Here is a 255-nt window from a genome sequence, read left to right as displayed (position 1 = left end):
GTCCCCCCTGTGGAACATGAGAGTGCCGGGAGCGCGACCCCCGAGGGCTCCCCGAATCCAGTTCCGCCTGGAAGAGGGCTCGGGTCCCCTGGGGCCCGGCGCGAGCGCGGTGGCGGCGGGGCGGCGGCGCCTCGGAGGTCGCGGGAAACTGACGAGGGTCACCCCGGCTCCTCCGCGCCCCCCGCCCGGCCATATTGTGCGCGTGGGGGGGGGGCGCGCTGCAGCCCTGGAGCCGCGGCTCGAGGCCTCGCCCTC

Source organism: Carlito syrichta, unplaced genomic scaffold (genome assembly GCF_000164805.1).
Source record: "Carlito syrichta isolate Samal-C Ts95f unplaced genomic scaffold, Tarsius_syrichta-2.0.1 Scaffold104745, whole genome shotgun sequence".
In the NCBI taxonomy this organism is placed as follows: domain Eukaryota; kingdom Metazoa; phylum Chordata; class Mammalia; order Primates; family Tarsiidae; genus Carlito; species Carlito syrichta.
The sequence above is the reverse complement of the archived record's forward strand: the minus strand, read 5'-3'. Positions refer to the sequence as shown.